At 48.7% G+C, this 25,475-nt stretch overlaps 1 protein-coding gene and 1 long non-coding RNA gene across 4 annotated transcripts in view; one reads left to right on the forward strand and one right to left on the reverse strand.

Annotated features, from left to right (window-relative positions):
• Window positions 1-25,475, reverse strand: part of CALN1 (calneuron 1) — a 529,580-nt gene that overhangs the window by 336,879 nt on the left and 167,226 nt on the right. The window lies entirely within an intron of this gene.
• LOC122471374 lies at window positions 3,187-20,466 on the forward strand. The gene is made up of 4 exons (XR_006294182.1): window positions 3,187-3,199; window positions 8,667-8,681; window positions 16,615-16,621; window positions 20,207-20,466. It is a non-coding gene; the product is annotated as an uncharacterized LOC122471374 (long non-coding RNA).

Genomic DNA, 25,475 nt, shown 5'->3' on the forward strand with positions numbered 1-25,475 from the left:
CTGCTCATGCTCTGCCTCTCTCTCTCTCTCTCTCTCTCTCTCTCTCTCTCTCTCTCAAAAATAAAGTTAAAAAATTTTTTAATAAAAATAAAACTAGCACCGCTTTTCATTAATGTAATTTTAAAGTGAATTCTATTGAACTATTCTTCTAACGAACTTGGGAATCATTCTGTCACGTGCCCCAAAAAGTCCAGTGGGAGCACTGCTGCTGTTCGAGCCCAGGAGGTGTTATTCTGTGTGTTCTGAACTTTATCTTCATAAATATAAGTCATCGGTGAATGGGGTCTCTGCTGTCCGCCCTCCGTGTTCACAGCCTCGCAACTTGGCTTCGTGCCCTCGTGCTCTGTGTCCTCGGGTTTTTCTCAGACCCATCTTCCTTATCACTAGATTCCCTGCAATGTTTCTGTAATAATTCTGTTCCTCACTTCTTCTAAGACGACCTACCAGCTTTGCCTCCAAATGCTCGCTTCCTTATATTCTCTTCTAAATTTTGCCAAATTCATTTTCGTCTTGGTCTGTTGCCTGATCGTAGAAGCTTATCTTTCTTATACTTTGTCTCTTGTTTCAGGGTCCCTGGTCTCTTAAGTTTCCTTCTGACTGAAACAGATGCTGACTAAAATGTGTTTTTGAACAAAAATCTGTTTTTAAATATGCCCCTTCTTTATTTCTTGCAGGATGTTGGTCTCCATTCATGTTGCAGATTTCTTCGTACGCCCCACATTGAAGGCTCTCTTCTCCCCGCTTCTTCGGTCTTCACGCAGAACAGACCTATCCCTTCGTGAGATTTTTCTCACCTGGTCACTCACAAGCTTCACATATTAAACACGTGGCAGAAAGGAAAAGACTCTCAGGAACCACTCAAAGTGGTGGTATGATCCAAACTTTGTACCATGCCTGGCAAGGACCTACCTGATCTGGTTCGTCTCTAGTTTCTTCTCCTCCAGTCTTACCATGCTCCAGTCACCCTGGCCTTCGGTCTCTTAGTCAAGGGCAAACGCATTCCCACCCGTGAGTTCTGAGTTGAAAGGAACGCTCTGCCCTTGGATATTCCCACGGCAGACGACCGCTTATGTTTCAGGTCTCCCTTCGCGTGTCCCTCCCCTGACTGTCCTCACCGCTCCTCCTGTGTCCGTCCTGTGTTTGTCACAGCCTGTTTTATTTTCTCAGTAGCATTTGCCAGCACCTAAAAGCATCTTTCTAATTTATCTTATGTCTCCCCCTCTCAAAAATGTAAACCTGAGGGGCGCCTGGGTGGCTCAGTCGGTTGAGCGGCCGACTTCGGCTCAGGTCATGATCTCGCGGTCCGTGAGTTCGAGCCCCGCGTCGGGCTCTGTGCTGACAGCTCGGAGCCTGGAGCCCGTTTCAGATTCTGTGTCTCCCTCTCTCTGACCCTCCCCCGTTCATGCTCTGTCTCTCTCTGTCTCAAAAATAAATAAAACATTAAAAAAAAATTTTTTTTTTAAATGTAAACCTGTAAGAGCAGGGGCTTTCCCCGCCTTTTGTCATCACTGTAACTCCAGAATCTAGGATAGTTTTGTGTAAATAGCAGACACACAAGAAATGTTTGTTGAGTGGATAAAGGTTATGTAGAAGAGGCAGCATTCTGGATGATTTTTATTTTTCTCTTCTTATTTTTCTTTATTTTTCAAACTTGGTAATGAATATAGATTACTTTGCTAGTTTACAAATATATTCTGAGGGGTACCTGGGGGGCTCAGTCAGTTGAGCGTCTGACTCTTGATTTCCACTCAGGTCACAATCCCAGAGTCCTGGGATCGAGCCCCACGTCGGGCACTGCACTGAGCCTGGAGCCTGCTTAAGATTTTTTCTCTCTCCCTCTGCCCCTTCCTTGCATGTGCATGCTCTCCCTCTCTCTCTCAACTAAAATTTTTTAAAAAGGAGAAAATCCTTTTAAAATATGTATATATATGTGTGTATACATATATATATGTATACACACATGTATATATATATGTATACACACATATATATACATACACACATACACATGTGTGTGGATTCTGAAACAGAAATATCTATGCAATTTTATACGGAAAGTTGGCTTCCCAAGTTTTAGCAGCAAATCCTTTTCACAGAATCTTCGTGGATTCTTCCAACATATAAAAGAGACAAAACCAGTATTTGAGTATTAATCAATGTATTTTGAGGCTCAGATTATCCCACCTGCTTCTTCTAAAAATCAACAACTATGACAATGAAGCTCTTTAAATGAAAACTTATTGTATTTTGTTTTATTTTATTTTTTTGAAAACTTAAATTTTAAATTGAGAGGTGTGGATGAAATACCTTATGATATTCTTTTTTTAAAAATTTTTTTTTCAACGTTTATTTATTTTGGGGACAGAGAGAGACAGAGCATGAACGGGGGAGGGGCAGAGAGAGAGGGAGACATAGAATCGGAAACAGGCTCCAGGCTCCGAGCCGTCAGCCCAGAGCCTGACGCGGGGCTCGAACTCCCGGACCGCGAGATCGCGACCTGGCTGCAGTCGGACGCTTAACCGACTGCGCCACCCAGGCACCCCCCTTATGATATTCTTAAACAGGGATTACAGGAGAAAAGTTATTCTTCAACTTTATACAATAACGAATCAACCACGCTACGCAAATTCTCACACTCATGGTTTCTAATAAATTTGATTTATAACGCATTTGACTGTGTGTTGTTTTCGTCACAGTTCTAAGTAGACTGGAATATACTCAAATACTAAATGTGGATAAAACACTTAGACCATCACCGAAGCACATCCGTGGAAGAGATTTTGGAAACCACAGGGATTTATCTGCTACTGGCAATTTTGTAAAAGTTAGCATGCAGAGCAAAAAGAGTTGGAAACAAGATGCACCAATATGTTCACAGTAACAGTGGCTCTATCGCAGCGGTGGCATACGCGGGGAATTTTTGGATGTACGTGTATTAACGCACAATGGGGAAAAATATTCTTAAAGGAGCCCATGTGAATGAATCCCACAAACAGAATGTTGAACTGAAGAAGCCAGACACAATAGACCCTTTGGTTCATTTCACGCAAAATGCAAAAAGAGGGGAAGCAAACAGGCAGGGTGAGAAGTGAGGGTAGTGGCCGGGAGGTGGGAGGCATCGTCAACCTGGGCTCTGAAATTGGGCCTGGTCTCCTCCTCTTTCCCTTCTCTCCCCTCCTCTCCTTCCTTTTCTCTACACGTCAGTGGTTTCCAGTAGATTCCCTGATGTGTGCATATCTGGGTTACCGTAACAGGCAACTTTAGGACATTTCCATTATCTCAAAAAGAAACCCCATGCCCTTCCGCCATCATCCTCCACCCCCCTACCCCCCCACACCCCCTAAACAACCACTAATCTGCACTCTGTCTTCATAGATTTCTCTGTTCTGGATACTGCACGGGAATGGAATCATTGATGTCTGGATTCTCTCCTTTGGCATAAGGTTCTCCTCACCCCCTCTTCCTTCTTCCCTTTTGGTGCCACCATCCAAACCTCCTGGCGTGCTGATAGGGGTGTTCTTAGAAGGCTCTCGGTGTATGCTAACATTTCCATTTTTCCTGGTCCCCCCTACCCCCACCCCGACTAGACTTCTCTTGTGTGTATTCCATCCCCTGGGAGTCTTGTACATGTGAAGAATAAATTATTTTGTGTTAAGATATTTTGAGTCGTCAGAGTAATCATTCCAAAACGAAAATCTAATTGTTACACCTCTAATTAAATCTTTCCAAAGGCTCTCCATTGCCCACAAAATTAGCTCAGGCTCCCCATAGCCAAACCCTCAAGGCTGTGCCTGGCTCGTCCCTCGAGGCTGTCCCTGACTTGTCCCTCCCCACCTCTCCAGACCTCAAGTCTTTGCCCGGCTCTTCCCGCCCTGTCCATGATCCCAACACAGGAAGCTAAGTTCCCCAAACCCATGCTCCAGACAAGGGGAGCCTGGTACAGCTCCCCAAACACGTGCACTGTTTTCCATACCCTTGCTTTTGCGAAGACGTCCCTTCTGCCTAGAATGCCCTTCCCTCCAGTTTTCTTCCCTGCCTACCTGGTGAACAAACATCTCCTAATGTTTTTTACTTTTAAGTTTATTTATGTATTTTGAGGGGGGGGGGATGGGCAGAGAGAGAGACAGAAGGGAGACAGAGAATCCCAAGAGGTTCCACACTCAGCACAGAGCCTAACTCGGGGCTCGATCTCACGAACCATGAGATAACGACCTGAGCTGAGATCAAGGGTCGGGACGCTTGACCAACTGAGCCACCCAGGCGCCCCAACCTCTGCTAATCTTGGGGCCCGGCTGAAATAGCTCCTCCTGCCTCTCTATGGCAGCACCGGCCAGCTTGTCATCCGTGCCCTGCGGAGCTCCGTTTCTCCTACCGCCTGTGAGAGACCGGGCGGAACAGTAGGTCTCCTGTCTCCTGGCTTCCGGCGAGTTTTCTAACCCCCTGAACCTCGGCACGCCCATCGGTAAAACGATGATCCAGACAGAAAGGACTCCACAGATCTTCTCGAGAATAAGACTAGATAACACAGCCAAAGCACGAGAAACAGTGCCTGGCACCTCACACATATTCAACAAATGGTAGCTATTATTTTAAAACTTAATTGGATGCACTTGTTCGTATTTTTGTCCCGTGCTTCTAAAACGGGAGCCCCTTGAACACTGCCGGCCGATGACACGATGGGCCACGAGGGGGGGGGGGGTCAGGCCTGGGTTTGAATTCACACTCTGCCGCCCCTTAGCTGGGCCAGTTTCCACATCTCTAAAATGGAAATGCAGGAGTGCGGTTAAGGAGATTAAAGAAGATGGGGCGCCTGGGTGGCTCGGTCGGTTAAGCATCTGACTTTGGCTCAGGTCATGATCTCGCGGTCCGTGAGTTCGTGCCCCGCGTCGGGCTCTGTGCTGACAGCTCGGAGCCTGGAGCCTGCTTCCGATTCTGTGTCTCCCTCTCTCTCGGCCCCTCCCCCACTCACGTGTGTCTTAAATACCACCCAGGGGCTGAACCTAACCAATGTGGAAGCCAGGGGGGAAGGCCTCAGACCCAGGATTGCGGAGAGCCCCATCCCCCACCACAGCTACTCCAAAACAGTTTCTGCACCTTCGGTCATAGATGCTAAAGGCCTAACTTAAAATAAACATGCTTCTCAAGAGGGTAGCACATTGACCTGCAGAGAGTTCCAGAGCAAAACACCTTAACACAAAACCATTCGTGGATCACCATTGGCACAAAGAACATCCGTGAGGCCAATTTCTGGTGCGGGAGCCCAAAAACACCGAGGAAACTAAAGGAACCACCGGCCCTCCTGGCTGCCAGACCCTCATTCCCCCCAGCATGTGATCAGATAAGGAACTTCCGATCCAAATGAAAATCAGAAAACGGGGCTATTTTGGCAGAAATCTTTCTAGCACTAAGACACGTCCTATCACGCCTCGTTATGATCATTGTCAGTGCAGCGCGTGTCCTAATTAAAAATAACTAAAATCTGTCAACACATCATCCTTGTTCTCAAAACTCGTAGCAAGCTGCCCAGGATGGTCACTCTGGCTTCCAGGCCAGAGGCGGCCCAGCGACCATCCTTGGAGACCAATGAGTGTTCTGGATCATTTGCTTTGCATCTTAACCTGGGTTCCCTAAACCACAAAGCCAGAGGCAAAATCTTATGGGCCAGAAAAGGCAAATCTGAAGAAGCACAAAGCAGATTAGCGTTTTCCCAGAGCCACAAGTAGAAGAGGAAAATGGCCACAAATGGCCCGAGGGGTGTTTTGGGGGTGACGGAAATATTCTAAAATTGATTTTGGTGACTGCTGCACGGGGCTGTAAATTCTATGGTATATACGTTATACTTCAGTAATGCTGCTTAAAAGAAAAGAAGAAAGCTTAAGGGCTAACATTTTATGGGGGAGACAGAATCCCAGAAGAGCCAGAGTGACCGGAAAGGGGACCCTGGCAGGGAAGAGGGTACAGTGACTCTGAGGGACTGCATGGCCACGTCTCCTCACCTGACACCTTCGTGAGGGTGCTCTGCTCCAGAATGGTGTGTCCCAGGCCGGGAGGGAGAAGAATGTACCCACCGGCTCCAGCCCCACACCCCGCACCCCACACCCCGCACTATTGGGTTGCGCGTGAGCCCAGAGAGGGTTCAGCGGCGTCTTGCACCTTAGGGTGATAGCAACTGAGGTGAGGCACGAGGGGTGGCGGGTAAAGGCCCTCTTGGGACATGCGCTTGGCCAGCTGAGGGCCTGGGAGCGGCTGCCACAGGGAGCCTGTGGTCTGAAGCAGCAGGGACACACAGGTGACAGCTGTTACAACCACATGACAAGCACGGGCCTTGCCCCGGAGCCTGGCCTCAGCCAGCAAGGCCCGGGCACGTGGATCTGCGTGGTGCAGAAGCTGAATCTCGGGGCACCTGGGTGGCTCGGTTGGTGGGATGTCCAACTTCAACTCAGGTCGTGATCTTGCGGTCCGTGGGTTCAAGACCCATGTTAGGCTCTGTGCTGACAGCTCAGAGCCTGGAGCCTGCTTCCGATTCTCTCTCTGCCCCTCCTGCATGCTCTCTCTCTCTCTCTCTCAAAAAATGAACAAACATTAAAAAAATAATAAAAAAAGAAGCAGTTGAATCCCGTCCACTCATCAATGCCTACCCTGCCCGATGAGGTCACGTTCACACGGGACTGGCCAGAACAGAAAGGGCACACTGCTCAGAACCTCTCCCAAACTCTCAAGTCGGAGGGAGGAAAGGACAGTGAACCCCCACGGTAGATCACCGTTGTCCCGTAATACTTCGAAAGAGCTAAAACCAAGATACAGCTCCAAAGTAGCTACCGGCCGCTCCAGCCGTGGTTACACCTCCAAGAAAGAACCCGCGGGTGCGGCAGCACCTTCCGGATCCACCCTCCCTGGGCAGACTCAGCCCGCGGTGCTTGGGCCTGACCATTTCTACCCAACCCGGCCCTTCTGCTTTGCAGTCTTTGCTACAAAACTGCCCACCGGTCCGGCCAAGACTTTATCGGGTCTCCATCACGGTCTGAGGCTCTCCTGGGCAGTCCTCTATGGCAGTCCCCTGGGCAGAGGCTCTGTGGAGGGCTCACCTAGATGATCCACGATACTCTCCTTATCCCGAGGCCTGCTGTCCTGCAAACTTCATCCCGTCCGCAATCTTAATCCCCACCCCCTCCGATGTACAATAGATTCGCAGGTTCCGGGGGTTAGGACAAGAGCATGTTGGGAGGGACCAGTATTCGAACCTGTCACGGAGCACATCCCAAGTGGAAGGTCCCTTAACCCTCCGAGGGTGGGAAACGATCAGCATGGTCCCCTAAGAAGCATGGGGTAAGTACCTGTCACGTTCACGTCACTTTCTTTCCCTCACCTGTCTTCTTGCTCCTGAGGTCTGACATGAGCTAGAGTCGGGGATATCCTCTTTCTGGTGGGCACTGGGCACCCAGTTGGGCCAGGCGCGCCTCCGACCCCAGAACAAAGCACAGGACAGTATAGCTGAGTGTTTGCCCCCAAGCTCTTCTCCAAAGGGGCACCCTTGCCATGCTTTTTAAGCAACACATGCATGCGGTCAAAAGTTACGGAAACCAGCGAGGACACCAGAAAGGAGTCAGAGAGGTGGCAGAAAGTACCTTTTCGGGGGGAATGTGCTTCTCCGCGGATGAAGCTGTGGGCCAGTCCCACCTCCCAGCTCCCCCTGAGGCCGTGTTGGATGTGGCCAAACGGGAAGGGGGTTCCGGGAGATGGAGTGTGGCACAGCCAGCTTCTCAGGGTGGAAGGAAACCCCAGGGACTGACAGGACTGAGGAGCCTCCGGGAGGCAGCAAGTCTGGGGCCGGGCATCCTGCTACTCACAGTACCACTACCGCCAGCCCCAGACAGGATTACAGAAAACACCGCCATAAAGCACTTGTCCGGGCCGACGGCGCTCTCTCCCGGGCCCCGTCACCGCTGCTTCTATGGCAGCTAGTGCGCTTCCACAGCAAAATATGGAAAACTGAACAGAAAAATCAAAACTGAAGGCGCCGAGTCCTGCCAAATAAGTGAATTGGCCAGAGAGCCACCTAAAGGCTCAGAGGTCATGGTCAAGGAAAATGCGGGGGAAGAAAATGAGATGTAACAGGTATCTTTGGGTCCAAACCGCCATGTCTGGAAGCACCAGACAAGTGACTGGCACAGAGGGTCTGTTGTGATGGACTGGGGTCTGTTCCCTGCAGTGGGGGATTGGCTGGACATCTCTACCCTGGCCACGTCGAAAACAGCCCATTTGAGAAAGAATGCTCCAAAAACAAACATCATTTTGCATTAGTACATGAGGTCTAAATAAACATAATCGTCCTTCAAAGAAGCAGAAGGAGGCACCAGGAAGAATAGGGTCATCATAGTAATCAAGTCCTTCTTACAGATATTAGTGATTTGACCCCACAAAACATGAGCTCTGAGGCACTGTCTTAGTCTCCTCAGGCTGCTATAACAAAAATGCCACAGACTGGGTGGCTTAGCCAACAGACATCCACGTCTCAAAATCCTGAAGGTTGGAAGTCCAAGATCAAGATGCCAGCCGGTTCAGTTCCTGGTGAGAACCCACTTCCTGGTTGGTAGACAGCTGCCTTCTGCCTGCGTCCTCACATGGTGGCGACAGGAGGTTCTGGAGACTCTTCCAACTCTTTTAAGGACGCTAATCCTATCGTGGGAGAACCTGCCTTCGTGACCTTATCTAAACCTAAACATCTTGAAAGTTCCACCCCCGAACACTATCACATCGGGGGTTGGGCTTCAACATACGAATTGAAGGGGGGTGAGCCTCCTTACCCATTCAGTGGTACTTTGGCTAAATTCACCTCATCTGTTCTAGTCTGCAGGGGAAAAGTCCTCGGGGATGGGGAGACACGGATTTTGCTGTTCCAAGAACAGCTGGATGCAGATATCACCAGCCGCACACAACTCAAACCGGAAACCGCCCCATCGGGATTTCCCCATCCTGACTCTGAGTCCAATGACGCGCACTTTGACCGAATGTGCATGGCATTAAATAAGCTCTCAGACTTTCCCTTCCTTAATTACCTTCAGTCACTAAGAGCTGACCAGCAACACAGAACATGAAAAACTCCTCTGCAGTGGCAGCCGCACAGCCATCCGTAATTGAGCCTAGTGCCCCTCACTGAACAGTCAACTGAGTCAACATGGAGAGCAACATGTAATACCCCGACCCACATTTCCATTAAAATTCATGAAGACACACACATGTGCAAACACACATGTATACACACACACATGCATACAGACATACACACGTATGCACCTATACACCCCACACATGTATATATACACATGCATACAAACACACGCATGCACACACACGCATACGTACATATGCATGGACACACACGCATATATGCACCAATACACTTCCCCCCCACATGCACATACATGCATACAAACACATACATGCACACACATACACATGCACACATATGCATGTACACGTACATGCAGATACCTGCATTCATACACGTGGATACACACATACATGCATAATACATACACACGGACACATATACATATATATGCCTCTACACACTCCCCCACACCCACATACACATGCACACACATATGCATACATACACATGCATGCACACGTATGCCCATACACATACACACACAGGCAATAGAACAGGAAATTACATATGTATAAGAGAACGTCCTATATGAATGGGATAAATCTCCATGGCTGAGCGGTCAGTAGGGTCAGCGTGAGAAACAAAATCCTGGGACAGGCAAGAGCTACCTTCTCGCCAAAACTACACATATCAAAGGATGCAGGAAAGCACTTTAACTCTGCATAGGAAAAAAGAATCCAATCTCGCTAGTAATCAAAGTAAAACAAAATACCATATTATTTCAAACTACCAAATCGGCAACAACTTTAAAACCGTGAACACAATGTTGGTGAACGTGCCATAAAACGGGAATTTGCATACACGGGGTCGGTGGCAGTAGTAATTGACAACATTTGGAGAAACAATCTGGCAATGCTAATAAGAACCCATAACGTTTACACACATTGACCCAGTGTTTTTGCTGGTACAAGTCTGGATTTAAAAAAAAACGCACAGGGGTGCCTGCGTGGCGCAGTCGGTTAAGCGTCCGACTTCGGCTCAGGTCACAATCTCGCAGTCCGTGAGTTCGAGCCCCACGTCGGGCTCTGGGCTGATGGCTCGGAGCCTGGAGCCTGTTTCCGATTCTGTGTCTCCCTCTCTCTCTGCCCCTCCCCCGCTCATGCTCTGTCTCTCTCTGTCCCAAAAATAAATAAACGTTGAAAAAAAAAATTTTTTTAAAAACGCACAAAAAACCCCACCACTAATACAGGCAAAGATTTCTCTTATAGTAGCTCATCAGAGTATTACTTATGATCAGGAAGAAACGGAAATGCAGCTCAGTGCCAAATAACTGAAGGTGAAGGCATTTCTCCATTAGCTGTATTTTCCGGGGCAGTGCTCTCCATTCAGACCCTCCATTAACCTGTGCCTGCCCCACCAGGCAGACTCTGACCCGAACCCGCTTCGCGCCTCCTGCTCAGGGCTGCAGTGAGTCTAACCAAGACAAGGAGTTTATTTTCTGAATGTTAGATGAATTACATAACCCGGAGCGAAGTATCTAAGGGGAAAATGAATAGAGGAAGTAACATGAGGGCGGAGGGTACTGAACTGGCCAGTAGGTCTCACTCATTTAGGATTTCTACCCTCACATTCTTCCCAAGGACTAAAAAGCCTTGATATCCCTGTAAAACTAAACCCACAAAAAAGGGAGGACAATTAAAAACAAAAATGGGGGGCACCTGGGTGGCTCAGTCGGCTAAGCATCCGACTTCAACTCAGGTCATGATCTTGCAGTTCGTGAGTTCGAGCCCCGCACCGGGCTCGCTGCTGACAGCTCGGAGCTTGGAGCCTCCTTCAGATTCTGTGTCTCCCTCTCTCTCTCTCTCTCTCTCTCTCTCTCTGTCTCTGCCCTGCCCCCTGCTCATGCTCTCTCATTCTTTCTCCAAAATAAAAATAAACATTAAAAAAAAATTTTTTTTAAGTAGTAGGAAAAGAATGCATTTAAAATAATAATAATAGTAATAATTTTTTTAATAAAATAAAAATGGAAGGGGGGAAAGGGGATAAAAGGGGCAGAGAAAAAGTTGCCACCAGGTACCAGGGAGTGATCTAGTCATTACAGCCAGGGACTGAATTTAGCGCTGTGATTCCTGACAGCTTCAATAGAACAAGAGACACTTTGGGTAATAGAGTTCTTATTGTGCGATTAAAAAAGAAGAAGAAGAAGAAGAAGAAGAGTGGTTCTATTGGAGAGATTCATTATTATCAAGTACTGAAATAAAACAGCGATTTTCATTGCTTCCTTCGTATAGGGTTTTTTTTTACAAGCGAGACGGAACCTCGGTCACGAGCATTTACACCTCTGCACCTTGTCAGTGGCCCTGTGTCTCCCCTCCTGAACGGAGGAGTCCTGTTCGCCTCCCGTGCCTGTGCCTTCTCAGCTATAAACTACACCTCTGTCCTAGAAGCACAGCGGAGGTGTGGGTCCAGGGCATGTACTGACCTCAGTCAAGGAAAGTTGGTCCCAAGGTAAAATGGCATCTGGCCGTCACCTTCGAGACAGCGTCTCTGGACCTCCCACTGGATGCCAGTGGAGAACCAAATGAACCAAAGTCCTAACAAAGAGGAATTTCTACGACCTTCAAGTCACGAGGACACAGGCTGGAAAGCATGGCTCATGGCCCACTGGGAGCCACCATGATACACGCGGCGCCAGCTAAGGCCGCCCCCGCCAAATTGTCTCTAATGCCCCAGCCCAGCCCTGCCCATCCTGCCACCGGAGAGGAACATCAGCGCCCACCCACCAAAAAGCCAGCGAGTCTTTCTGAACAAGTCGGCTTCACTACCAAGGGGCACAATAGAACCATCATGGCAGGATTTTTGTTTGGTTGGCTGTTTGGCTGTACAAGGCCATTATGACACTTCGCCTGCCCCCTGCTTCTTCAGAGACTCTGCATAAGAATCTGGGGCACGCGGCCCGGCCCTTGTGTTAGGAACTGCTCCCCGGTTCCTGATAATGCTGGCGTGCTCTCCCTTAGGAACCTCGGCCCTACCACGTGGGAGCCTGGTTTGGGGGAGGCAGAGCGGATTCCTCACTCGTGCCGCAGGACCTTCTTTACACCCGGTGGTAAAGGTCTGCTGCCCAGGGTGAGCTCCGGGTCCCAGGAAAGCGACTGGCACGGCGGCAGTAAAACAGAACCACGATGGCATGTATTGGCCGCCATGTATTTGGTGCGCTGCCGTCAGGCAGAGGGGAGGAGAGACGATCCCATCCTCAGGGGACAGCAGAGCTGACCTTGGTCTGAAACCGTGGCTGGAGCCAGCACGCCCAAAACCTACCAGGAGAACTTCAACCCCAGCGGAGTCACTTCCAAAGCCCTGGAGGAGGTGAAACGCAAAGGAAGCATCATCTATGCACCGAAAACAGGAAACGAGCCCACGCGAAGAAACCGCTCCTTTGGCTCACGAGGAGTATGAAAGGTGACGGGTTGTTTGATAGACATTATAGGGGGAGAAAGGAAACGACTGGTTTCTCCCACTGCTGTACAGCATGCTAGAAATAAAACCCAGCGAACAGAAGGAACCCAGTTCCTCTGCTTAACAAGAGCAGGGTAGTCCCAGCGCCTTCCCTGAACTTGCCCTTCATAGACTCTGGTGCCATGGGCTCCAGGGTCGCGATCCAGGCCGGCAGGGCAAACCTCGGGCAGGTTGGTGCTCCCTCCCACCCGCCGCCTGTTTTCCTTCCGGCCAACTTTCCCCTACGAGCCCGTCTCCAATCACCGGGATGGGGCTGGGAAATGACATCCCCAAAGGGCCATTACAAAGAAGTGAGTAGGGAATTTTAGCCGTGTCGATCCATCTTCCAAAGGAACAGAGAGGCAATGAAAGGGGTCGTTTTCAGTTTTGTGTGCCAAAGACCAGCGGCTCGACAGGAAGGTCATGCAGTGCTCAGTCTCTGAAGGCAGATAATTCAGTGTGTATTCTATTTTAAAGCTGAGCCCTTGGTGCTACCTTGATGATTTTGTAGAATTTACACTGAAAGGGCATTAAAATGTCACACCATCTTGTGCATTCCCCACTTCAATGTGCTCTTTGCAAGAAAATGAAACCCGGCCGCTCTGAACTCTTAGCAAGCCCCCACAATGTCTAAGGCAGGCGATTTAAACTGTGCATATTTTCTGCGAGGCAAAAGGGTACGGGGAAAGAAATAGCAGTGGGAAACTGTTCCTGAAGCCGGGACTCTTTTCTGAGCCACGATTTCCTCTTCTGCAAAATAAGGAAGACCCCACCTATCTTCTGGGGGTGACCCGGTGGCAGAAAGCACACAAGCGCCTGGAACGGAGTCTGGCACATTCTTAGCTAAGCCTTCCCTTCCCCTTTGGGTCTGTTTCCTTCCCTGCAAGGAAAGGTGGAGAAGAGAGAGCCACGCCAGGTGACCCAGCATCAACGCTCTGCATAATGAGGACTCCCCCCGCCCAGACATGTCATCAAAAGTCAAACTCCACCATCCACGTGTGTCCCAGATTCACACGGACAGGATGAAAGCGATCACGGCCGACTGCACCTTCCACGGAGAAAAGAGAGAGGGCAGGAAGTCTCCGTACCGTTACGAGGAAGAGACACAGAGGCACCAGAAACTGGGATAGCGTTTCCTACGTTACACCGTGGGTGTCAGGCTGCAGGTCTTCGGCAGGCGGGACAGGTACTCTGTCCCAGGACCCACCCGCACTCCCTCCATAGAGGGGCTTTGCTCTCTATGACCCCTGGTCTCATTCCTGCTGAACTCCCTCCAATGTCAGATTGCAAGTTCACGGCAAACCAGAACAGTTCACAACAGGGTTTAGAATATTGAACCCCTGCAGTGAGTGCCTTTCGACGCAGCTCTGCCTTCCCTTGTCACAGGAACTTGGGTCAAAACATCAGCGTTGGGCCCATGTCAAGGAAGGTCTGTGGTCCCAACAGCTATTTATCTCATCTTAGTAGACTGGCCAAAGAGGCAAAGCCCTGTTCCCAGGGACTAGAAAGGTTCCCTCCCCCCACATTCTGTGTTACCCATAAGCAACTAGTCCTGAGCTTAACATCAGACAATAATTAGTTTAACTGGGGGTGCCTGGGTGGCTCAGTCGGTTAAGTGTCCGACTTCAGCTCAGGTCATGATCTCACGGCTCGTGAGTTCGAGCCCTGCGTCGGGCTCTGTGCTGACAGCTCAGAGCCTGGAGCCTGTTTCAGATTCTGTGTCTCCCTCTCTCTCTCTGAACCTCCCCCGTTCATCCTCTGTCTCTCTCTGTCTCAATAGTAAATAAACGTTAAAAAATTTTTTTTTTTTAAATAATAATTAGTTTAACTGTCTGGCTTCCCCAATGCACTAAGAGCTTCCCTAGGTATCTTTTGGGGGTGAGAGATATTTTCTAAAACTCGATTGTGGTAATGTACGCCTACCTCGATTCATTTATGAAAAATCATTGAACTGGACACTTAAAACAGGCGAATTTCATAGTATATAAAGTATGTCTCAATCCAACTATTTCTTTTTAAACTCCACTATCCATTAGTGTGTGGCCTTGAGCAAACTGCCTCTCTGAGCCTCTCTTTCCTCGCCTGTGAAATGAAACAATAATTGGTATTATACAACAGGTGTGGGGTTTATTTTTTTATTTTTATTTTGTTAGTTTATTTGAGACAGAGACAGTGTGAGTGGGGGAGGGGCAGAGAGAGAGGGAGAGAGAGAGAATCCCAAGTAGGCTCCACACCACCAGAGCAGAGCCCAACATGAGGTTCGAACCCAAACCTCTGAGATCATGACCCGAGCCGGGGTCGGGCACTTAACCGACTGAGCCACCCAGGCGCCCCTAGTCGTGTGGTTTAAATGAACTTACGTGTGGAAGGCCCTTTGGCAAACACCCCACACGTGTCGGTTGCTATTTTTATTGTCTTATTTTGTTTGTCCAGCACAAAAGATACAATGGAGGGGAAAGAAAAAATAGTGTGGAAGAAAGCCTGGGTGCTGTGGTAAGTAGAAAAGTATCTCCCCAAGTATGTTCATGCCCTGGTCCCCAGAACCCGTGAGTATGTCACCTCACGGAACAGAAGGCCTTTGGTGATGTGATTAAATCAGGGACCTTGAGTTGGGGGATATTATCCTGGATTAGCCCAGTGGGCACTATGTAAACACAAGGGTTCTTAAAAGATGGAAGAGGAAGGGGCACCTGGGTGGCTCAGTCGGTTAAGCGTCCCGATCTCACGATCTCACGGTCCGTGAATTCGAGCCCCGCGTCCGGCTCTGGGCTGATGGCTCAGAGCCTGGAGCCTGCTTCCGATTCTGTGTCTCCCTCTCTCTCTGCTCCTCCCCCGTTCATGCTCTGTCTCTCTCTGTCTCAAAAATAAACGTTAAAAAAATTAAAAAAAAAAAAAAGATGGAAGAGGAAGTTAGGAGAGTTGGAGAGAGAGAACTCTTGGAAGATACTGATACTGCCTTGGAGGATGAAGGAAGGGGCCACGAGCCCCGGAGACGCAGCTGTCTCTAGAACTTGGAAAAGGCAAGGAAACGGACGCCCTCCCAGCATCTCCAAAACAAACATGGCCCTTTTGACACCTTGACTCTAGCCTGGTAAAACCCACTTCGAACTTCTGACCTCCAGAATTGCAGGGTAACAGCTTTGGATTAATTTATGCCACTGAGTTTGTAGTAATGGGTCACAGCAGCGATAAGAAATCAATACAGTGGCACAAAAACAGACACATAGACCAATGGAATAGAATAGAAACCCCAGAACTAGACCCACAAACGTATGGCCAACTCATCTTTGACAAAGCAGGAAAGAACATCCAATGGAAAAAAGACAGCCTCTTTAACAAATGGTGCTGGGAGAACTGGACAGCAACATGCAGAAGGTTGAAACTAGATCACTTTCTCACACCATTCACAAAAATAAACTCAAAATGGATAAAGGACCTAAATGTAAGACAGGAAACCATCAAAACCTTAGAGGAGAAAGCAGGAAAAGACCTCTCTGACCTCAGCCGTAGCAATCTCTTACTCGACACATCCCCAAAGGCAAGGGAATTAAAAGCAAAAGTGAATTACTGGGACCTTATGAAGATAAAAAGCTTCTGCACAGCAAAGGAAACAACCAACAAAACTAAAAGGCAACCAACAGAATGGGAAAAGATATTCGCAAATGACATATCGGACAAAGGGCTAGTATCCAAAATCGATAAAGAGCTCACCAAACTCCACACCCGAAAAACAAATAACCCAGTGAAGAAATGGACAGAAAACATGAATAGACACTTTTCTAAAGAAGACATCCGGATGGCCAACAGGCACATGAAAAGATGTTCAGCGTCGCTCCTTATCAGGGAAATACAAATCAAAACCACACTCAGGTATCACCTCACGCCAGTCAGAGTGGCCAAAATGAACAAATCAGGAGACTATAGATGCTGGAGAGGATGTGGAGAAACGGGAACCCTCTTGCACTGTTGGTGGGAATGCAAATTGGTGCAGCCGCTCTGGAAAGCAGTGTGGAGGTTCCTCAGAAAATTAAAAATAGACCTACCCTATGACCCAGCAATAGCACTGCTAGGAATTTATCCAAGGGATACAGGAGTACTGATGCATAGGGCCACTTGTACCCCAATGTTCATAGCAGCACTCTCAACAATAGCCAAATGATGGAAAGAGCCTAAATGTCCATCAACTGATGAATGGATAAAGAAATTGTGGTTTATATACACAATGGAATATTACGTGGCAATGAGAAAAAATGAAATATGGCCTTTTGTAGCAACGTGGATGGAACTGGAGAGTGTGATGCTAAGTGAAATAAGCCATACAGAGAAAGACAGATACCATATGGTTTCACTCTTATGTGGATCCTGAGAAACTTAACAGGAACCCATGGGGGAGGGGAAGGAAAAAAAAAAAAAAGAGGTTAGAATGGGAGAGAGCCAAAGCATAAGAGACTGTTAAAAACTGAGAACAAACTGAGGGTTGATGGGGGGTGGGAGGGAGGAGAGGGTGGGTGATGGATATTGAGGAGGGCACCTTTTGGGATGAGCACTGGGTGTTGTATGGAAACCAATTTGTCAATAAACTTCATAAAAAATAAAAAATAAAAAAAAATAAAGTCAGAGTTGTGAGGATGAAAAAAAAAAAAAAAGAAATCAATACAGGCACGGGGGCACCTGGGTGGCTCAATCAGTCAAGCATCCAACCTCGGCTCAGGTCATGATCTCGCAGTTCACGAGTTTGAGTCCCGCGTGGGGGCTCTGTGCTGACAGCTCGGAGCCTGGAGCCTGCTTCAGATTCTGCATCTCCCTCTCTCTCTGCCCCTCCTCCACTTGCACTCTGCCTCTCAAAATAAATAAACATTTTTGAAAAAGAAAGAAAAAAGACATCAGTATGGGCGCCGTGTTGTGGAAAGCCTTGAATGTCAGGGTGAGAGTAGATCTAAGAGGGAGAGTCTGATATTGATATTTGGAGTGTGTAAGACGCCCTGGAGTAGCAGCAGGAAGGCAGCAGGTGGCCAGGAAGGATGCTATTCCTTTTTTGAAAAAAATAATATATACAGTCTTCTATTAGTTTCAGGTGTACAATACAATGATTCAACAATTCCGTACATTTCTCAGGGCTCATCAAGATAAGTGTACTCTTAATCCCCTTAATCGATTTCACCTGATAAGAGGTTAACATCCCAAATATAAAAAGAATTTTGGGGGCGCCTGGGTGGCTCAGCTGGTTAAGCATCTGACTTCGGCTCAGGTCGTGATCTCACAATTCATGAGTTCGAGCCCCTCGTCGGGCTCTGCGCTGACAGTGTGGAGCCTGCTTCCGATTCTTCCTCTCCTTCTCTCTCTGCCCCTCCCCATCTTGTGCATGTAAACTTTTTTAAAAATCCAAACTACAAAAAGCATTTTTGTAACCCAATACCAAAAACACAAGTAATCTGATTAAACATGGGCAGAGAACCTCAAGAGATAGTTTTCCAAAGAAGGGCACCATTCATGTGGAACAGAGCGGGGAACAGGTGGGGAGGCAGGCTAGCGGGGAAGGGCGTGTGGAGGAGCTGGTGGTGTTGGGAGAGCGGGTGGATAAACCCTATGTCACTTAGCAATCGCCCGGAGGCAAGATCCAACAGAGAAGACCCAAAGAGGACAATAAGCCTGGCCCATGGGAGCACAGTGACGCCATCCACGGGGGTCATGAGAGCTGGTTGCCGTGGCGGGGGCAGGGTGCCCAGAGGGGGTGGGGACACGGAGAAGCTCAGTGAGAGCCTCGAGCAAGGCTCAAAGCTTGGGTCAAACAGGAGTGCAGGTGGCAGCAAGGATACCGCTTTGGGACACCCGAGTGCCAAGGCGAAAGCCAAAAGCACCAGCATGGTAGGGAAGAGTGTGCAGGAGACAGACAGCTTGAGTAACAGACACATTTAGGGGTTGGAAGAAGGCGAAGAAGCAAACCAGAAGACAGACAAGCCAAAGGAGAGGAGGGTTTTGAAGAAGCCACCAGGGACCCCTCCAGGGGCTGATTCGACACTGTAGTGACAGCAAGAATCAGATTGCAAAGGGTGAGTGGAAATAAAGGAGTAGAAAAGGACAGACCCATGTTAAGATGGAGAAGCCAAGGAGAGGAGCTACATGGCAGCTTGGTCAGAGGGCAGAGAGGAAGAAAAGCATTTCTTAGAATCGAAGGCTCCCGAACACGTTTGAATGCTTGGGGGAGCACTGGGGTAAATGGTAGATTAGGAGTGGGGGGGAAGGGATGGAGAATTAAAGGATGCGAAGGACATGGTGTTAACAAAGAGAAGAGTAATTTCCTTTCAAGAGAAAGAAGTTGGGGCCTCTGGGTGGCTCAGTCGATGAAGGGTCTTCGGCTCGGGTCACAATCTCGTGGTTGGCGGAGTTTGAGCCCCGCGTCCATCTCTGTGCTGATGGCTCAGAGCCTGGAGCCAGCTTCGGATTCTGTGTCTCCCTCTCTCTCTGCCCCTCCGCCACCTGCACCCTGTGTGTGTGTCTCTCTCTCTCTCAAAAATAAACATTAGAAAAAAATTTTTTTAAAGAGACAAGAGCAAGAGCATGATAATAAAAACGGACACAGGTATTCACGGGAAAAAGGTAAGGTTGACAAGAGCTTGCCTTGGGTAGCCTCAAGCTTTGACAGCGAATTGAGAGAGGCCAGCAGAGCCTTGCAGAGTCCGGGGAAAAACGGAGAGAGGTCTGCTTTGGATGTCGAGAAGGGAAACTTCCCTGAGAGCCCAGCCAAGATTAGACCCTCCCCAGAGGCCACCAGCCAGCCATGCATCCCCTGCAAGGTAACACACACGAGGCTCATCTGCCAGGTTGACCTGGTCACAGATCCTGAACTGTCGTTCCCATTGCTAAAGTCCACTTGTCTGATCCTCCCAAGTTCTTGAGGGAGGAGACCGTCTGGAGTTTAAGCCTCCGTGCGCCCGGCTCCTGGATCACAGCACCTGCCCCAGCGGGAACCGTGTGATGGTGGAGAGGAATAGAAGGACTAGAAGAGAAGCAATATTTCAGCATGTCCCGACATACTGGCTAAAACTTGCTCTGAAGAGCCACCTGGGTGGCTCAGTCGGTTGAGCGGCTGACTTCGGCTCAGGTCATGATCGCGCCGTCCGTGACTTGGAGCCCCGCGTCGGGCTCTGTGCTGACAGCTCGGAGCCCGGAGCCTGCTTCGGATTCTGTGTCTCCCTCTCTCTCTGCCCCTCCCTACTAGTGCTCTCTCTCTGTCTCTCAAAAATGAATCAATGATGGGGCGCCTGGGTGGCGCAGTCGGTTGGGCGTCCGACTTCAGCCAGGTCATGATCTCGCGGTCCGTGAATTCGAGCCCCGCGTCGGGCTCTGGGCTGATGGCTCAGAGCCTGGAGCCTGTTTCTGATTCTGTGTCTCCCTCTCTCTCTGCCTCTCCCCCGTTCATGCTCTGTCTCTCTCTGTCCCAGAAATAAATAAACGTTGAAAAAAAAATTTAAAAAAAAAAAAGAACGTGGTTAAATGTAAAAAAAAAAAGAATCAATGTTAAAAAAAATTGTTTTTATTTATTTATTTTAAAGAAAGGCAGACTGCCACATGCAGCGCCTCCTTTGGATGTACCTAGAGCCTTGGAAGCTTGACTACCCTATGTTCTCCTACAAATGGGCCTTGAGAGCTTGTTTGGAGGTTCTAGCAGGGGAGCGCAGCTACTCGTATACCCTTGACCGAAGAACGGTCCTCCTCTATCGGGGAAAGTCGTCCTCTTCAGCCGAGCGCGCAGCTTTGGGAGGCACGCACGTGGAGAGGCGAGGGAGGAAGGGGACACCCGCCTAGCCAGCCAGATCAGCCGAATCAACCCTGGCGATCAATGGGGTGACAGATGTCGCGGCCAGATCGCCCTCACATCCTAAAAATAAATTTTTTTTAACTTGCTTTAAAGAAACACAGTAAATAAAAAACACAGAACAGACAAATTAGAGTGTGACCATGCTTTATGGGACTTCTTTAAATACTGAGCTCCCTTAGTGCCTTTTAAAAATAATTTGCTTCACAGAAATCCATTTTGGAGGCAACTCCTAAAGAAATATTTCCAGGGTATACAAATTATTTAACACCAGCGCAGACAGGCTTGCAAATGAAAGCCGTCACAGGCCCACCAGAAGGAGCCCCACACGCTGTGCTGTGGAGCAGAGAAGGAGGCTAAGGCAGCCCTCGTTACCTAGACTATAAAAGTGCTCGGGGCCCCCTCGGGGGACCTGGCACATTTCTAAACGTGTGGGAAAGCTCTCAAGTTCTCCGGAACCCCGGACTTCACCAGGACATCCCTCATCTTGGTGTCCAAGGTTGTTACTAAACCTGCCAATCAGGGCTCTGCCTCGTCTCCCCAACTTAGCACACAATCCTGGAAGGTCAAGTTGTGACCAACTGTCCCTTTGAGCCTTGCTGACTCCCTACCCCCATAGTCACACACTTGACTATGTGTGTGAGTAACCAGCACCAAGGTAGGGCCGTGTCCTGATTAGGACCAAGCCCTGGAGTACTAAAGACCTGCTTTTGTATCCTGGCCCCACCTCCTACTAGCTGCAAAATCTCACAAAAATCACCTAACCTTTGCAAAGAGATTGTCAGTTGTACCAACTTCGAAGGTTTGTTATACACACAACACCTATCACATCCTGGAAGGGCTCATTAAGTTTCAGTATTGTTATTAAGTCTTTAATGAAGTCTTTAACGAATATTTGATTGGCCTATAGGGCCGAAAGGGAATTCACAAGATGCCCATAGTCGAAACTACTCAAATAGTGTTCAGATTTACCCATCTGGCTCATCCGCCAACCAAATCGACTAGAGAAAGAAACCAACAAAATGGGGCGGTCTCTCCCCGAGGAAGTTCTACAGGGACACAGAATACAGAGGTTCAAATATTTTTTAATAAACTAGGAAAGCAGTAAGAAAAACCTGCCCATCAAAACGGTAGCAAAGAGGCAACGAGGAAGCCAACCTTGTCATTCATCTGCTTTCACTGGGAGTTCAGGGCTGCAGACTGTTCTTTTGCATAATGATGGGTAATGCCAGCCCCTCCCCAACATCAGAGTATCCCTACCGGCAGAACCAAATACTCTGAGCTAACTGTGCTATGGAGGGGAGGGGGGAAAGAGAAGCAGGGGGAATGGGGGTGTCACTGGTTTCAACTTAAATGATAGAATGCAGGTATTAGTATCTATCACACAGAAGGGCTCGATAAACGTTAGGTATTAGTGCAACGTTCGAGGTCTATATTGAAGGAGCAAGTTTATGTCCTAGGACACCTTCCAGAACCTGGTTCTACGTACGCCATTCAGTTGATGTGCAGGGAAGATGAAGTTTGACGAGCTAGGGATCCTTACTAGGCCGATAAGAGGAAATAGAATGGACTTGAGGCATCATGCCAACATCTGGCAAGTGTCTGTCGGCCAGGAGCTACTGTCAGTGGTCCTTATCCTGGGTGAGGAAGACAAGGGGAAGAGCACAGGACCAAAGAGGCAGCCTGCACCTGCCACTGAGAGAGCAGCAGACCAGGAGGGGCAGAGGCAGGAACTGGGATCACTGGGAGACCAGCAGGCCGACTGTGGAGATGGGACACCCAGCTGGACAAGGGCCCAGCATCACGACAGGAAGAAGGGCTGAGGAGGGTGGCTTGGCTTCACTCAAGAGCCATAAGGCCCTTAGCTGGAGCCCCCATCTCCTAGAAGTTTCCCCGAATGCCTAACACAAAAGCAAAAAAGAGAAGGACCCTTCCCTAGACCCTCCACAGCCAGAGTTCCTTTGGCCGCTCATGTGGAAATCTAGAAGAAAAGCGAGCCTGCAGACACCAGGGAGATGACACCAAGCAATAAGGAGTGCCCAAAAAATGCTAACAGGAGAAATGGAAGAGCCTGCAATGTCATGGCCCTCTCTGCCTGGCATTGTTGGCAACAAATACATAAAAGAGAAGATTTTTACCAGGGTAATACATGTGCATAATCTAGCATGGTGAAGCGCTCTGAGAGCAGAGGCAGCTTCCAGAAGCTTGTGAGGGAAACGGAAGCCCTATGAAGGAGAGGGGGCGCTCCCCAAAGCTCCAGGTGAGGGCTGGCTGTTTGGGGTCTGTGGGTGTCAGCCTTGGGAAACATTAAAATCGTTGCTCAGGAGTAGTTATGTTGGTTATGAAGGCACATCGAAAATGAGCTTCGACATTTCAGCTTTTTTTCTTTGCCTTTTTAATATTTACTAGAGCATGCTCTATGCAGGGAAACACATTTCATTTCTACAAGAACAAGCAACAAGAAGCCTAAGCTGCCAGCACCTGTTCCATAGGAATTCATGGTATAAGAAGTGTCATAAAAAACAAACAAACAGACTTTAACGACACAGGACCCATCACAGACACCCTCGTACCAAACTAGATAAGGCCGTGGAGGGAAACCGAGAGGTCTCAGACCCCTGACCCACACTGACAATTAACAATCATGTGCAAGTTTACGCCAAACTATGCCTTCATCTCCTGTATTTCAAGTAACATGGCACCACACCATTTTTTCTAAACACATATCCTGGTGCTTCCTGTTCAAATATTCTATGGTGCTCTGCTGCCCCAGCTCCTGAGCACACCTCAAGTGCAGGAATGATATTCTTTTGCTTCTGTTGTTTCCTGCATGTAGTAACCCTGCACAGTAGGAAAATCAACACATAATAAAATTTTAAAGTACTACTACATTTTCTATGAAGACAGAAAAATCTTTTTTTTTTTTCAATGTTTATTTATTTTTGGGACAGAGAGAGACAGAGCATGAACGGGGGAGGGGCGGAGAGAGAGGGAGACACAGAATCGGAAACAGGCTCCAGGCTCTGAGCCATCAGCCCAGAGCCCGACGCGGGGCTCGAACTCACGGACCGCGAGATCGTGACCTGGCTGAAGTCGGACGCTTAACCGACTGCGCCACCCAGGCGCCCCTGAAAAATCTTTCTAAACTCTTCAAAGATCACTTTTCTAAGGTGTTAATTTTCTAAATCCCCAAGCTAAGTGGGCTTGTAGGTCAGTTGACTCAGTTGGCCAGCATGATTCTACAGAGAAGCCAAAACCGTGGTTTGTCAAATGATTCAGCATGCCCAGCCCTCACCAGCTAACACTAAATGTGCCTCAACATCAGCAGGGTTTGGAGCAGAGCACGGACTGTTTACAACAAAACACCCCCTTTGTTAAAACCAACAGAACCACCCTCAAAACGCCTCTCCTACCAAAAGTAGGCTAGCCTTAGAAATCGGAGATCAGGAGAGGTAGGAAAATGCAAATTCAGGACAAAGGAGACAGGACTTGGTGTCTATTCCGAATCTAAGCTCTGCCTGAGTGTCACTGTAGCACTGAAATCAAGTTTTAAGCTTAAATAGGAGTGACACTCTCTTCCAACAAGCTCATTTTGTTGCATGAAAAACTAGACAATGTTGGAGAGGACTCTCCCCTAAAGTTCTAACTATAATGACACGACACTGATCTTTTTTTTAATTTTTTTAATGCTTATTTATTATTGAGAGAGACAGAGCATGAGCAAGGGGAGGGGCAGAGAGAGGGGGAGACACAGAATCTGAAGCAGGCTCCAGGCTCCGAGCTGTCAGCACAGAGCCCGATGCGGGGCTCGAACCCACAAACCATGAGATCATGACCTGAGCCGAAGTCGGTCGGTCAACCGACTGAGCCACCCAGGCGCCCCTCGACACTGATATTTTCAACAGACTCTCCAGTGAGCATGGGGGCCACTTAAGGAAGCCACAGGACCTACTAGTGCTGTCATTGCTCCAGACACTTGGGAGAACCTTCTTCTGAATGTCCTTCAAAGCCAGTGACAAGGAATAAATATCAACCTGGTCACTGCATAATGACACAAGTGGTCTGGCCAACTTGGTCAGTCACTGGCCCACCCGATTTGACTCTAAAACAGCCAGTAGCTGATGCTAAAACTATTCCTGCCCTCCAAAGACAGAGATTTGTCACCAGGGAGTGTATTCCTGAGGCTGTCTCAAGGGGCTCAAGACCGCTCCCCCAAAAAAGAGTCCTTCCTGGAGCGAAGGCAGCTTTCTTAGAGAAAAGATGATTAATTTGCAGGTCCTTCGATCTCACTGGGCTGAACTAGATTTCAGAGTGACCTGTGTACCCGATCCTTTAAATCCCAGCTCAGTCAAGGGACCTTTCCAGGAAACAGTGCTCCCACCAGCCTCCTCAGAAAGAATTAATCCCCCTCCTCTGGCCTTGTACCTCATACTTCTGCTGCAGGGACCGTCCCTCATAATCCATTGCCACAATCGTCATCACTGTCTACAGGGGCCCCTCTCCATGCACTGAAATGGGGTTGAACTATCTTTTCACCCCTTCAACTCAGACCCAGTATGAACTACGCTCTCTGGCACCTAGGAGGTTCTCAGCTAACATTCGCTGAATTGGAATATTTTAGTTCCAGTAGGGGAATCGCATTACTTTATCATCTGCCTTGTACTCTGTACAGCACCCACCCATTCAGCAGGCACGTACCTGGGACCAGACTGTGCCTGGCATGAGCCGACATGAGAGTGCTAGCAATGCTTTCGGGACCCGTCCACTGCAGGTTTTGGGTGTTTTTGTTTTGCTCCGTTTGTAATCATTTGTTAAAAGTCAACAAAGGCAAGAGCACCACCCTTTCCCCCCACCCCTGCTCATGCAGAAACAAAGAAGGTTCAAATACATCCAACAAAACACACTCTCATGTCTAAAATGACTAAGAGTCTGGGCTGCCTGGGTGACTCATTCAGTTAAGCACCAGACTCTTGATTTCAGCTCAGGTCAGGATCTCATGGTTCACGAGTTCAAGCCCCGCACGGGGCTCTGCACTGATGGTACGGAGTCTGC

This window comes from Prionailurus bengalensis, chromosome E3 (genome assembly GCF_016509475.1).
Source record: "Prionailurus bengalensis isolate Pbe53 chromosome E3, Fcat_Pben_1.1_paternal_pri, whole genome shotgun sequence".
NCBI classification, from domain to species: domain Eukaryota; kingdom Metazoa; phylum Chordata; class Mammalia; order Carnivora; family Felidae; genus Prionailurus; species Prionailurus bengalensis.